At 42.2% G+C, this 14,810-nt stretch overlaps 1 protein-coding gene across 5 annotated transcripts in view; it reads left to right on the forward strand.

Annotated features, from left to right (window-relative positions):
* Positions 1 to 14,810, forward strand: part of SMOC1 (SPARC related modular calcium binding 1) — a 127,208-nt gene that overhangs the window by 58,273 nt on the left and 54,125 nt on the right. The window lies entirely within an intron of this gene.

Raw genomic sequence — 14,810 nt, forward strand, 5'->3', positions numbered from 1 at the left:
GTGCAGTAGAACAAGTAAGATGACAGTCTGTGCATCACCCTGGGGACTGAAAAACTGTGTGTTCTGCTCTGTGCTGGTCGCTGAGATGTATAAATGAAAGCAGAGCTTCCCAAAGGGGCAGCAGATACAGGATAACCTTTGTTTTTTTCACCTTGATGTTAGCTACTGAGCATTCTCAGTAAAATCCCTGGAGATTAGAAAGGCTAGCAGTATGACTAGTACCCTGGGAGTTGGGAGTGCTAATGTAATGGTTGTGGCCCTACATGCATTGAAAAGGTGGTGTTTTCTTTAATTGTTCTGCGTAAAACCCTCTGGCCAGCTGGAGCAGAGTTAGATTAAACCATAGCTGCTGTTGCAGATCTCACCCTTTTGTGCATTAAGCATTGGTCCTCCTTCCTTTCACTGCTTTCTTTGGTCCTTGCTTTTCCTGAGCAAGGCACTGGATATGTTGCTCTCAGTCTCCTGTGTGTATTAGTAGCCCTTCCCTGTGTCCTCCAATTTGCATTCACTGAAATAGTCTTTGGAGGATGAACAGTCAAGTTTGATGAGCAGTCAAGTTTGTCGTTAGGTGTTCTACATGCTGTGATTTCCAATTCATCTTCCTCCTTACCCCCCATTCAGAGTCAACTTTCTAGTTTCTTCTTACTGCAAGAAAACTGTGCTGAGTGCAACCTCACTCCTGCTGAAGAGGAGGAAGGCTTTTTCCTGAGAAGTATCTGTTTTGATATGTGAAGCAGGACTGTTAATACTAACTCTAAATCATAGAATCATAGAGTATCCTGAGTGGGAAGGAACCCAAAAGGATCATTGAGTCTAACTCCTGACTCCAGATGGGTCCACCCAAAAATCAAACCACGTATCTGAGAGCATTGTCCAAACGCTCCTTGATCTCCAGCGGGCTTGCTGCCATGACCACTGCCCTGGGGAGCTGTCCCAGTGCCCAACCACCCTCTGGGAGTAGAACCTTTTCTTAACTCCCAGCCTGCCCCATCCCTGTCCCAGCTCCATGCCGTTCCCTTAGGCCCTGTCGCTGTCCCCAGAGAGCAGAGCTCAGCGCCTGCTCCTCTGCTCCCCTCATGAGGAAGCTGCAGGCCGCCATGAGGCCTCCCCTCAGCCTGCTCTGCTCTGGGCTGAATAAACCAGGTGATTTCAGCTGCTCCTCATACGTCTTGCCCTCTAGACTCTTTACCATCTTCATAGTCCTCCTTTGGATGCTCTCTAACAGTTTTGTCCTTTTTATACTGTGTTGCCCAAACCTGCACACAGTGCTCGAGGTGAGGCCGCACCAGCGCACAGCAGAGCAGGACAGTCCCTTCCCTTGACCAGCTAGCTGTGCCGTGTTTGATGCACCCCCAGGATACAGCTGGCCCTTTTGGCTGCCAGGGCACACTGGTGACTCGTATTCAACTTGCCATTGACCAGAAACCCCAGATCCCTTTCTGCAGGGCTGCTCTCCAGCCTCTCGTCCCCCAGTCCCTACATACAGTCAGGGTTGTCCTGTCCCAGGTGTAGCATCCAGCACTTGCTCTTGTTAAACTTCACATGACTGGTGATTGCTCAGCCCTCTAATTTGCCAAGATCTCTCTGCAAAGCTGCTCTACCCTTCAGAGAGTCAACAGCTCCTCCCAATTTAGTGTCATCTGCAAACTTACTCGTTATGCCTTCGAGTCCTGCATCCAAGTCATTTATCATTTATCACCGGTAATGTTCTGGTTTTGTCTACCTGTATGCTGGACACTTTTTCCAGAAGGGTACTGTGAGAAACAATATTGAAAGCTTAACTGAAATCCAAAAAGTTTACATCAGCTGGCTTCTCTTGGCTGACTGTGTGGGTAATCTTGTCATAAAAGGAAATAAAGTTCGTTAAACAGGACTTTTCCCTTGTGACCCATGTCAGCTGTGACCAATGACCACATTGTCTTTCAGGTGGTTTTCAATAACTTCCAGGATAGTCTTCTCCATAATTCAGTTCATCCATAAATCAATTCAAATCAGTTACTTCTGAGACTTCAAAATGCAGGAAAATGCCTACCTTGATGCCTAATTTTACTTTGAAAAACATCTTCCATGCTGGGACTGTCCAGTCCTGAAGGCACTTAAGAGGAATTATAGATTGTTATGCTCAAAGCAATGATGCATTTTGAGTGTATCTGCTCTACAGTCTGTTGGTTGTGTATGGTAGCTTAGGAAAAGGTAGAGAGAAGAAAGATGCAAAGAGACCTGCTTATTTAAGCCTGAATGCTGAAGTGTGCTTCTTACTTCAGATAAGGATGTTTCTCTGTAAACCTGTAATTAAGTGTTAAACTTCACAGCCTGTGTAATTGCCACCTGAACACATTGTTATCATACTTTTAATACAATTATTGTTAGCCTAGCCTGAAATACAAGCAAATCAAGTAGCTCTTGCAATCTGCATTATTTTAGAAGGGCCGGTTGTTTGTAGGCTTCCTACCTGAGTAGTTCAGGTCTGTTCTGGAATTGGAAGCAGCTGATACTGGATTTCTTAAGAAACAGAGCAAAGGGGAAAATGTCGGAGTTTTTTTTTCCCCCTACCTCACCCCTTTTATTAACTCAAAAGCTTCAACATACAGAAGAAAACTATAAATGAAAGGAATTAATCTAAAATCTGTAATATAAATTGACTCTTCTTGGTGCTCCCTGTGGCATCCTATTTTAAGAATGCTAAGCTTGGTCACATGGATGGAGAAACATTCTGTGCAGTCAGTAGCTGTCAAGAAAAGGAAAACATCTCCCTTTTGACCAGCATGCTTCAAGCAATCATGTAAACTTTACATCCCCTCCAATTCTGAATGTTCATCTGTTGAAAGCCCCCACACAAGCCTTTCTCCATCATGTCAGAAAAATCCTGGTGAGCAATTATTAAATAGCCTGTACAGGACTTTTAAAATGTGAAATGATTTGAATTGAAATAATTTGGTTTAACATCTGGGAGAGTTAGCATTATTCTTTTGGCTTGTGAAGAATGTTTGGTCTAAAAATTAATTTGCACTAATCAGTGCTTCTTTTTGACTTATTGCTGTGATCCAGAATTCCAGTATTGGGTTTTGTGGAAAGCAAGCCAGTACCAAAAACAGGCAGCCTGGCTTCCTTCATGCAAATCATTCACAGGAGCCCTGGCTTTTCTGAAGGCTTGTGACTAGCCAGCGTGGCTATAACCATCCGTTTTAGCGGAGTGTTCTGAGTCTTTCTGTAAAGATAGCCCTTTGCAGGAAGACAAAAACGACATGATGAAGAGGAGTCTATCAGGAACTGGGTCAATGATGACTTTGTAGAGGCACATTTTGGAAAATTCTGAAGTGGTCACTTTGAGCAACTGCCATCTGACTTAGCTTTTGGAATTTCCACACTCCTCTTTCCACCCCTGGATGAGAGTCCCTGGGTCAAATAGTATTATCTGGCACAGAATAGGCTCTTTCAGGAGGTGAAGGAATAGCTAAGACTCTCAGATGTGATTTCCTTTGTCCCATTCATACAGGAATGTAAAATATGGAGCTAATAAACTTTGTATGATGTTGATGCCTTTCAAGCCTTCAGGGCAAAATAGTTCTTTGGAAAGAGGCTGCCCTGCCTAGGGAACTGTACAGGTGGGTAGGCTTAGGCTATTAGGTAACAAGTGAAAGGGGAGACTTTAGTAGCATATTAGCTGCCCTCTAGGAGAGACAAATTAATGTTGGAAGAGGAAAAGGACCGGCTGTCAGTAATAGCTCTCTTTCTTCAAATGTTTTGGCTTAGTTTGTAGAGGTCAATAGGTATGATGGAGAAGATGTGAAGTAACACGTGCTTCCTGTTCACGGGCTGTCTCATTACTGATGAAAAGAAAATGGCATTGGCTTGATATGTAGTTCCAGAAGTGGCTCTGTGGAGCTTTCTGCAGAGAACAGGCAAAAATGCTGGCAAGAAATCCTTTTTATTTTTAAATCCTGTGCTCTGGTTGTCTGTGTTTTCATTGCTGCTGTTTCTGTATGATGTAATGCCAGTTACTCATATAATTTGCCCTGTAAGGTAATTTAAATCAAATCAAATTGGCACCAAATTTAAAACTTTAAAATAGCCAGTACTGATTTGTTCTGTGTGTGTGGAGTGCTCTGCTGCTGGAAGGCAAAGACCTGGGCCCAGGGAAGCAGTGATTTATTCTTATATGGTAGAATGGAAGCCTGGGTTCTCCAGGACTTGCAGTTCAGACATTTACCACTGTTTCTCCTGTCTGAATTCAGCCTGCTTGAATTTTCTATAAACAAAGTCCTTTCAGGTTTGTCTGTCTGACCCACGAAAGGACCTCTCATCCCCTCCATCTCTAAGGCCTAGTGCCCTAATGTAACGCAGCTCAGTGCCAAATGTTTGTCCCGAGTTACGGTTCATCAGGTACACTGAAGCTTGATAAGGTTTTTGTCCTTCCACTGTCATTGCCCTCTCCTCAAACCTTTTTGGAGTAGACTAACACTCTTAATTCTTTGTTTTCTTGCATGGTGCACGGTGCAGTTCTGTGCTAAGGGACAGGTTTTCCAAATATTTCAGTCCACGCCTTTAACAAAGTGGGGAGTGTTGAGGTGGTACTGCCTCTCTGGCAGTGCTTGGACCAACACCACCCAGCACCATATGCCCTGGCATCCTCACTTGAAGAGCGCTGCACACTGTAGGAGCACAAGACGATGGGAAATACAGCTTCTGGGCTGCTGGTGATGGTTGGCTGGCTGCAGAGCAGCCCTTCCTGCACAGCCAGCCTCCCGATGAAAATGGGTCATTCAGCTGACCTCCGTGCTGTGAGAGTAGTGAGGCTCTGAACAAATGACTTGGAACTATGTTAAGATGCTCTAAGCTTGGTTCTCCAGATGGACTGAGTGATCCTGAAGTGAAAATGAGGAAGGATACTCCTTACCTAGAAGATGAAGTAGCCCAGCCAGGCTGACATACACTGTTCCTTCAGGCAGGTGCAGGACAAGTGTCCAGGACCTTTGTCGTAGGCTGCAGTTATTCCTGGGTGGGATTAGGATATCCAGAAACTGCAGATTTGTTACTGTTTGTTCCATATTCCTGCTTGTGCCTTGTACAATCCTTTCTCACAAGGAGTTTCTTGCACTAATTTACTCCAGCTGCTGCTTAGTTTGAAAGCCTGAGAGACTTGGAAGATGCACACAGTCCCCTAGAGTGCTGGATCTCCGTCCCCCCCCTCCCACTGGGAACTTCTTAATATTTTAAGATGCAGTGAAAGGCATCCTTGGAGCCAACATGACTGGATTTCTTCCCTGCCTAAAGAATGCAGATTGTTCCTTTCCAGCCAAAGGCAAGTTGTGCCACACGTTGGAAACAAAACAAGCAAGCACAAAACAAAACTTTATTTTCTTTATCCGTGGAATGTTGGTGCTTTAGGACTCAAAGATGCAGACTTGGCATATTGCAGCCACGAGTAGTGTTTTTCACAGTCACCAAGCAGGCTTTTAAAAAGTAGGCTGTTCAGGAGACAGGGATAATAAATCACATGGCTGCTTTTTATCTTCATTAAATCATGCAGTCTTCTTACTTAAAACTGGAAGCAGAGTGAATTAAAAGTGGAGGTCAGAAAGGAGAGAAGGTGAAAATCTAGGTGGGGATAGTGGTTTGTTAGTCATTGTAACTATTCTGGATGCCATGAGAGGTCTTAATATCATTTTAAATAAACTGAATGAAAGAAATGGGAAAGGAAGCGTAGTTCTCTAATCTGGGATTAAAAGATGATGCAAGTACAGGTAAATATGGGCTGACTGAATTGTTGATGTCAGTCATTGTGAAGAGTCTTGCATGGTATGTATGAACTCCTTTCTTCTTTCATGAAATCTCTTGGAGTGTATGAAGTTCCAAGCCTGTTTTGACTAGCTTTGTTTCCCTGTTGCAAAAGCTGGCAACAACATCTGCAGTTCCCTGAGCCTGGGGCAGGTACGGTGATGTTAGTGGAATGTGAGCTCTGATGGCCCCACGGGAGGCGAAGTCTGGGTGGAGATGTTTTACGCTTACCGTCTTATGTGCAGGCATTGAATTCCATGCTTTGACTTTCCCATGGAGTTGCGAAAAGCTTTGCCCAATGAGTTTGCAGACAAGTTGAGTTTCTACAAGAAAGCACTGAAGCAATTTGAGGAACCTAAGATAAACAACTTAAAATTCCTGTCAGTTAAAAATCTGGAATGGGGTTCTTCCTTGTGGGTTTAGCTGCAAGAAACGGGCACAGAGGAAAATCTCATTTGGAGCTGTGGGCAAGTGGGTCCATTCTGTGGCTCTTTTCCTGCTGGTTTCCAAGAGCCTTACTTGCAGCAAATGTTAATGGACTAGTTGTGCCGCCAGTAGACTGAGCAATTTGAATCAGTAATGAGCCATTAGTCTGAGTCAGTAATTAGACCGAGCAGTAAAGGGTGAATGCTCTCCTCAGGCAAACCTAAGCGGAGGACGGCTTGTGCTAATGTAAATAAATGGAAGTGTTTGTACATGGAGACCTGGAAGCTTTGTCTGCTGGTGGTAAGAAGTCAGGTGCAGCCAGCACTAATTCACCTGCTGCCTGCTTGTGGGGAGGGGAACATCCCGCCTCTGCAGCAGTTAGTACATCTCACAAGTATGAACAGATAACATCTTGACAAAAACGTCCCACTCTGTAGACAGGGCTGTCAAAGGTGTACGTCACTGAAAGCTGAGACTTCAGTCTTTGCCTTCTCTGTTTTTTTCTGGATTCAACAAGGTACTGATTGAATCCTAAGCAGAGCTGTGCTATTGCACAAACCAAGCTTCAAGCACTCAATTAAACCTGCCTCTCTAACCCGATAAATAATGAGAAAGTGCTTTGTGATGTCTTTAGCAGCTTGTAGTAGCTACAAAAAAGACAGAGTATCACAGGGCCTCCATCAGCCAGGTGAAAGAGATACAAGTTTACTTGGGCAGAATGAAGTCAAGCAATGGTTCTAACTGGTGGTTGCCATCTCATGATGAATTTCTTGCAGGACATAGGCAGGTACTAAGTCTGTAGTGCTACTCACACAATTCTGGATCCTGTGTGTTATTTATTGTAAGATAAATAATATCCCAACTTGTAAGTCTGGATGAGAGAGAATTTTCATGGAAAAATTGCTTGCTGAACTGTTCGTCGCCTGTAGTATACCTAAGCAAGAACTGACACTTCCTGTCAGGTCTTTTCTTGGTAAAATATTGACAGATGTACACAAATTGTCCGTGTGTAGTGTCACTATGTGGAGAGTCAAGCTGTGCTATACACGGGTAAATCATCTGCTTCTGACAGCATCAGGCTTGCTGTGGTGGTGCTATACGAATGCTCCAAGCTGTCTACGTGCAAAAGCTTTATTTGTCCCACCATGTGATAGTGGCTTTCTGTGAAACGGGTGTGAGAACTCAGGTGGCTGAGGAGGAACTGGGAGAAGTTAGTGCAACGATAGGGCTGCAAAGGTCCTGCAAAGGCCTCAGTGAGCTGTGAATAAAATATTCTGTAGATGAAGTTAGCAGTACATAAATTTTTGATTAGTACATATTTGTATTTCCAAGCAAACTTAGGGTGGGAATTAAAGTTTGCTTTTCCATTTAAAAAAATAATGAAAAGGAATCTGTAAATATCACTAATCTGTAGGCTTGTCTGTTTGCAGATGTTAAGAATTCAGTCTAGTTCTTATCACTGTTCCTATATCATACGCAGTATGCAAATTTGCTGTTAAATGCCAATCAAATGTAATTGTAGAAAGCAAGTGAATTTCACGGGTATAGCAGACTGTAGTTTGCCAGTGGTGCTAATAGTACTGGTTTTGTAAGATAGAGAACCCAGCTTTTACCTGAGAATCCTGATCAGTTTCCGTAAGAACAGAGGCACGTAGTTTCTCAATACCACGGATACTGGATCACTTTTCAAGGACAGAGCAGTGTTCTAGGAAGCACCTAGATTTGTCTCACTAATGAAACAGAATTTTTGAAATATTAAGGACTAGAAGAAAAATTCAACCTCAAAATTGTTACGTAAACAGTAGAATTAAAAACAATCCTTTTGGGTCCCCACGTCACTGACTTGTCTGAAATTGTTTAGCTTTTCATCAAGACATTTTCTGTGGGCCTCAGAACATATGTATCAAATTTGAGGCTGGAGAAAGTTTCATTGGCAAGTTTAAGCAGAAGGCAAATTTTGTTTTAAAGTATATTTTGTTTGATATAATGCAAGAATTCTGCTTTCATCTATAAAGAACCAGTTCTAATCTGTAGGTTAGTCTATATAATATGACTTAATAAAATTGTAGTTTACAAGTGTTGTTATAGCAATCTACAGACTATTTATGTCTGTAATGTCTTAAGGACAGCTGTAAAGGTTTTTAAATGATTAAGTCATGGTATTGAGCAGCCTGGTGAGTAGATCTAATAAGCAGACTAACAATTGATTAAGCAACATCTGTTAAAGTATTATTAACTGTTTATGTGCTATACATAGATTTCTGGTGTCTGACCAATTACAGCTTGCAGAGAAAAGAAATAGAAATAGTTCTAGGGACTGTGGGCTGCTTTTTGTTGAAGTACTTCATAGCTATGTGGCCTCAACACCTTTTCTTTTTTAAAGAGCTATTTAAAAAAAAATCTTCCCGAGCTCTTCAAATATCCGGATCAGTATGCCAAGATGTTATGCTATTACAGTATGTATTTCTCTAGATCCTTTAAAACAGCATCGTTATAACTTTGAAATTAATAACCCTAGACTTCCTGTCTTCTGTAGCTCTTTTTTTTCTTAAAAACAAACCTCTGGATAAATTGGAGGAATTGATGTGTTTTCAGATAAATTAACCTAGAATTTTTTTTTTACCAGCCTAACATGATCCTATTTTGTTTTTGAGTATTTGCATCCTGCAGAAGAATCTAGACATCTAAATGTTAGTGTTGTTTTTCCTCAAACCAGAGTAATGCAATGGGAAATGTATTTTAAATTTTGGGGGCAGTGGTTCTGTTGAATGTGGCTGGAATTGCACTCCTTTCAGGCCCTTTACGCAATGAGTTCTATCAACATCTCTCTATGCAGGAGATAAGCCACAAAACTGTGATGGGAAAGCTTGAACACGTGCAGCGTGTGTGTTCATTAGTAAGGTATGGGGAGGCTGGATGTGCAACCACAGTCTTTGTTCAAGTTCCTGAGATGGCACCTATGAGAACTAAAGCACAGCTGCAATAATGGTTTCCCTCCGTGTACTTGTCTGGTGTTTTATTTATTTATTTATTTTTATATTGACGTCAAGGAAGATGTATTAGAAAATGTTTTGATAACGGGAAGGGATGGGAGAAGTCTTCCTCAGAGACTGCATTTCTCTGGGCTGCATCCCTGCCTTTTACTACATGTTACTGTGCTCAGCTTGGTGCTCAGATTCTGATGGGACCTTTAGGTGCTACAGCAAGGCAATTCTTAAGTATAACGACATGACAGGTTTCATCTTGGCTATTCAGCTGCTCACAAAAACACCTTTAGTTGACGATGGCTCTTAAGTTCAGTCAAGCTTATCTTGAGCAGTCAATCTGTAGATGTCTGGCAGTCTGTAACATCATGGAATGATCTTCCTTCTCATAAAATACAAATATTTTAAGTTTGAGAATGAGGTGTCACTTGTACCTGAACAGTTTCATTTTTGTGATCCATATTCAATACATACTGATTTCCTTCTCAAGCATGTTAGGTTCTTTGGAGGTCCTTCCAGCACAACTCAGTTACTCTACTTACTCATCTGCCTCCCTCAATTTTTCTTTATCCCTTCCCTTATACAGAAAAACTATTCCTTCAGTTTCATAATCACATATAAAAACTGCTTTAGACTAAACACAGATCTTGGAGAGAACTAGCTGGGGCAATCATGTTAGAAAGCAGAGTTGTGCTCACTCAGAGTTCTGAATTCCTCTCTTAAAGGTCTGAGAGGAAAGAAAAAAAAAAAAACAACCTGAAAAAAGAAACAATGAAAAAAAAAAAATATTTTCCTCCCTTTCCCTAGTTTGCGCACATGCAATATACACATAGCAGTGAGGTATCCATTCTCTTTGCCTGCAAGGAAATGAAAAGGCGTATTGTAAGCCCAAGGCCGGTCTGGTTGTCAGCCAGGAATTAGTCCTCTAAAGGAGAAAGGGAGAGGGGCTGGCGAGAGAAGAGGCAGCAGGGGGGGCTGGAAGGGTGAAAGTACACTTTGAGATAGGTTCAGTGCACATGGCTAGAGATGCAAGGGGTCTTGTGCTTCCTCGGCGTGCAGGTGTCGGGAGAAAGGAAGGGAGCTTGTGTTCTAATACACAGGCATGTGTCTGGGGGAGCAGGGTCAAAAATTTAGACTATTTACTTAATCCCCTGGAACGGCTTTTTTCTCTTCTGTTTTCTTTTTGTGTTTAACAGACTGCTTTACAGGGGACACGTGTGGTAATTAACACATGCAGCTGTAGGGCTTCAGCCATATGTCTGAATTTCAAATGGCCATTGATCTGGGAAATTTGCTGCCGTCTCCACCCCCCACTTGTAGGTTGTATTCCTTGAAGATGTAGGGGAGTTTATAGAGCCTTTGCCTTGAAGAGACCAGCGCTGGAAGGAGAGAGGTGAAAGGGAGTGTGTCTGATCTCGGGGAGAGAGGGAAGAAAGACTGAGATCCTAATCACATCCTTTGTGCCCCTTGCCCCAGGCCACCATATATTTCAGGTAGCTACCAGAACATTCCCAAAGCTAGGAATATGATCACTGCTCATAAGAAGCTTGCTCAACAATCATTATTTTCTTCTTTTGGTGAAGCAATTTAAGATCAAAATCACAATATCCTTGCCTGCCTTTCAGGCATGTGCTCCCTTTTGCACAGCTGCAGGTATCTGCTCCTCTGCAGAGTCTGGAAGCAGCAAGGTGAGAGTTGGCTGTGGGCTCTGAGCAGCCTTTTGGGAGAGGTAGTCAAGGGGGGAGAGAGGGAGTAGCAAAAGCTACTTCACATCAAAGCTGAGGGTCCTCGAGGTAGACATCTGATATATTGTGGGTAGAATTGAACCAGAGAGACTAAACAAAACAGTCATATGGTGGTTGTTGCTTTTGTCTAAGTGTGATCAGGCAGCTGCTAACAGTGCTACAGAGCATTCTGTGAACTTCTGTCCAAGTCTGGGGCAACGTCAAGTGCTAAAGTCTTATTATGAGACATGGTATCGTAAGTAAAATATGTATTTGTGCAGAATTCTTTTGTTCCATTTTATTTCAAATGTTTTTTCAAGGCAGAAGGAGCCAAACAGAAGATGGTTCAAATTTGAGATACCACGGTTTAAAATCCTGCAGTATCTATCATACTGCTGGTGCTTAATGGGTGAGGTAAAAACATATGCTTCTACCAAATGGGAAGCTGTAAAAAAAAAAAAAAAGGTACATCTGTCCTCTTCCCACTCTTCAGTTTATTTTTAGCTTTCTTGTTGGTGTGTATATTCAGAGAAGGCTGGCTTCTGTGGATTCCTTGGTCTCATCACTCCACGGTGTAGGTAATGCTGGCAATACGGAGGTGTTTCTGCTCCGGGAAGAAAAACACATTCCTAACAGTGAGTGCGTGCTCCAACTCTTGCTGAAGGGGGACTGTGATTTACCCAGCCCTTATAATCCTGCTGTTCTGTTTCCTTGTGTTCTGCCTCTGTGTCCTCTCCACCTTCCTTGAGAAGTTTAGTGCCAGGACTGCCTGCACCAGACATGTACCGTACTGCTTCTTCTGACTTAATTCCTTTTTTCACTTCGATAATACGGACAGTGCTCTGTTTTGGGACAAGATAGCCTAATATCCCTTCTGTAGATTGGCACGAGCTTTTCCAAATAATTTGGTCATAATGACATGCACTTGGATACAACTTCTGTTACACTGATGCAGGGCCCAGTTCTCCTTTATTCACTGTTATAACTGTTAAGTAAAGTTACAACTTCTATAGTTGTTGTATTTACTTTCGATCATTTCTCTCCCTGAAGTTCCTCAACAGGTAATTAGGCTAGCATTCTTTAACCGTGCTCATGTGTCTGGTGAGGATGGGCTTGCAGCTTGTATGCTGCAAAATTTTATGTTCTGAAATTATCTGCTGAGAAATAAAAGTTAAGTGTGTAGAGGTTGGGACCAGCATTTACATGTGGTGTTTCTAGGCAAACCGTACACTGGGGCCAAAGGACTGTGGGCCAAAGTGACTTTTAATGTTTTCTCTGCTGCTGTCTAGTTGATTTCATCAGACATATGAAAAATACAGAGGAAAAATGATTTTGGCATTGTGGGATTGCGAATATGCTCATTTTTCAAGATAGAAGTAATACATAGTTTATACAGTCATTAAGAAATTACTTTTTAAATTATTTGCTGGAAGCAAGAAAAACAACAGAATAGAGAAGATACAGCAATAATGGGGAAATATTGCCTTCTTCCAAAGAGTAATGGCACTTTGTCTATGGGGAAAGGGAAGGACTCGGCTCAAAGGGTGAAACAGTCAAACCTAGTACAGTGGGAATGGTAGGCTAACAAATGGATGCACACACAACTCACATCCTAGCAGCTCCCTCAAGAGCCTTTGATTGAATGAAAACCAGGTTCTTTTAAGTTTTTTCTGTCGATTTGAGCCACTATGGGATTGAATTGAAGGTTTTGTCTTAAGACGATTAAAAACATTGCTGGGCTAGTTATTATCCTCGGGGCCAGGACACTGCTGGAGGAGTTACTTTGATTCTGTAAGTCAAAGCTAATGACAACAGGGTGTATTTCCAAGTCATACCATGCCTTGTGATTTCTGTCTAGCTTCACAAATGGAACTGCTGCGTGGGTCTGGGAGGGTGGGAATAACAAGTCTCTGAAGATGGCAGGGGGGACAGGCAACAATGTCTTCACAGCTTGAGTAATTCCTCACTGAAGAAAACAGTTTTTTGTGCAAGTCTGAACTAGAGATGGTCCCAAACTGCCTTGACCCATATTTATTACCTGCTTCTCATTTTTGGCAGGTAAGGTTCAAATCTGCCTTTTGGGATTTATTTTCCCATTGCTTCCATATTGCAGTTTTGATAGGAATTTGGCTGTGGAGTCTAAAAATTGTAAAACTGCATAAGGTAAGCCTGTGTGCAATGACAGGTCTTCCTCCCTGAGGCTGCTTTGCACTTGACCTTAAAAATTCATCACTATGAACCAAACTGAAATCTGATTGTTTGCTTCTCTGTCCATCTCTTATGGGCGTGCTTTGATAGAAAAGACCTCAGTGTTGGATTTTTGGCTCAAAAGTGAACTGAAAATTCTAGTTAAGTTCAAAATAGCAGAATGGGTGCAAGTTTCTGTTCCCGAATTAGTTCTGTATTCGGGCTGCTGAAGAGATGCTGCTTGTCCAAAACTCCAAGCCTACAAAATTGGATAAGACCGGGGTTTACTGTTCAGTTTGAACAAAAATTTGTTGGGAAAAAAAAAAAAAGGAAATCTTGTTTCTCTGGCTTCAAGGTTTTGAAATTTCCATTTATTGTATTGCTCACAAATTAGATTAAAACCGATCACATAAACTTGAGACACCCTGCTTTTCTACCAAATGAATCGATAGCACTGTAGTTGGGATCTTTGCTTGGGAAAGGGAGACCCACACCGTGCTCTCTGAATTAGATCAGTGCTCTAAATACTCGCTTTAATTATTTTCAGGTTCTTGCTTTGTCTTTTGCTTGGTAGCATGCCCATATACCTGAAGAAAAATATGATTTAGAATGCTACATTTTTGAAACTGGTTAAAACAGCAAATTTTCAGAAGTACTGAAGCAAACGTAACAGCACCAGAAAGTTCACAACCAGCTCACCTTATCTGAGCACTTATGAATGCCACTTGTTCCTAGAATAACATTTGTCTTACTCTGCATTGGCACCAAAATCCCTAAGAGTTCTGTCATCAAAATAAAGTATAATAGCTTATTTTTCAGCTGCATTGCTCCCCATGCAGCTGTATTAGGAAGATTTTTTTTTTTTCCTCCCCAGAAAGGTTTGCATAACTTATGAGTCAGGTATTTAAGTGGTAATTACCATAGGGCTTGGTTCAACCTGCAGAGTTCAAATCTGAATCTGGATCTGAACTTTCCCAGAGGCAGGGGGTGTGTTTGGACATTGTGTTGGTTTGACCTATTATAGGGCCAGCTCTGAAATGCAGATCCAGATGTGGACTGGGATTCTGGGTCCTCCCAAGTATGAGACATCTAGGGACACTTGCTTTGTTTAAACTGACTCCTGTTAAATGATACATAATTGGAATAACATAAAACTGGATCTGACTTTGGGGAAGGTGTCTACAGCATCGTGTCTGAAGGGTAATATCTTGCTGTGCCTTTATTTTTCCAAGGGAGCCAATTGCTGAAAGCTATAAAGAATTAGAAGAAGTTAGAGGGCACGTTTATTTTGGCTAATTGCTGTAGAAGCAATTTGAGAAGTCAGGCAGCAAATGAGGACGCTGGATTTTACAGAGATACTATCTGAATCCTGGGATTCAATAATGTTAAAGCCCCTGCATCCCAGATACCAGAGCATTGCTATTAATACAGAGTGCCGCTCCAGGCCCTTTTGACACGTTTGCTTTTGAAGGACCAGGAGCAGGAAGAGAGAGCTCTTTGTTTGCAGGCAGAATAAACTCATTGTACACCCGGACAATTAACTCTTCAATCGACTTGCCAGCCTCTGTAAAGCCCTCCAGCCCCTCTCTGTCTATCTCCAGCTCTATTCAGGCACTTAACCGCACCGATGTTTTTTTGTTTATTATTCTGAAAAAGTCCTTCACAAGAACAGTCGGAGCGGATCAACATTGTCCTCTCAGCAGCATTTATC

This window comes from Anser cygnoides, chromosome 5, assembly GCF_040182565.1.
Source record: "Anser cygnoides isolate HZ-2024a breed goose chromosome 5, Taihu_goose_T2T_genome, whole genome shotgun sequence".
Classification (NCBI taxonomy): Eukaryota; Metazoa; Chordata; class Aves; order Anseriformes; family Anatidae; genus Anser; species Anser cygnoides.